The 609-nt window shown below is 46.0% G+C and overlaps 1 protein-coding gene across 1 annotated transcript in view; it reads left to right on the forward strand.

The window, feature by feature from the left end:
* Nucleotides 1-609, forward strand: part of LOC104958415 (ligand of Numb protein X 2-like) — an 8,984-nt gene continuing 8,375 nt past the window's right edge. Inside the window, exon 1 of the mRNA XM_010786153.1 lies at nucleotides 1-267. The gene's annotated coding sequence lies outside the window, so the exon portion shown is untranslated. The remainder of the gene's footprint in view (nucleotides 268-609) is intronic.

A 609-nucleotide genomic window follows, 5' to 3' on the forward strand; every position in this document is an offset into this window, starting at 1 on the left:
TCGGTGTGTTGCTCTGAAGTATGTTTGCTCGAAACTGGGAAAGTCGCCCAGTCCTCGCCTGTAGGTTGAACTACACCTGGGAGACAGTCTGGGATAACCACTCCACAACAATGCAGCGAAAGATTTCGCCAGTGAAAACTTCGACAGAGTAAATGCTGTTCCAGTATTTTGTTAGATGTATCTTTTTATAATTCAGTGAGTTCACAAGGATCTCTTTGTTTCAGCTAGCGACACGTTAGCCGCTTCCGGAAAACAACCTTCACACAGGTAAGGCGAGTTTCGATCTCCTTATGAGCCAAATATGTCTTTCTTTGAGAACTAATACCACCTAAAGCTGCTTCACCCTTGTATGTGTATTCAAACCTTGTGTTGTATGGCTACATATTGTTTTATTAGGGCAGGTATTCACTCAGAAAGTGAGTTTGAAGGTGTGTAGCTGTTAGCGGTGTCTGAGCAGCTGAAGGTGAAGCCATGGCTGCATGTGGTCCACCTGCCTGATACCTGTGAAGGTTACCTTTATTACCTCTTCTGTCATCTGGATCTGTCACATCGTGCTGTTGTGATTAGGACCAAAGCAGCAGACATGGGCTGACAACAGGGGGGGGGGGG

This window comes from Notothenia coriiceps, unplaced genomic scaffold (genome assembly GCF_000735185.1).
Source record: "Notothenia coriiceps isolate Sejong01 unplaced genomic scaffold, NC01 NC01_scaffold00028799, whole genome shotgun sequence".
Taxonomy (NCBI): Eukaryota; Metazoa; Chordata; class Actinopteri; order Perciformes; family Nototheniidae; genus Notothenia; species Notothenia coriiceps.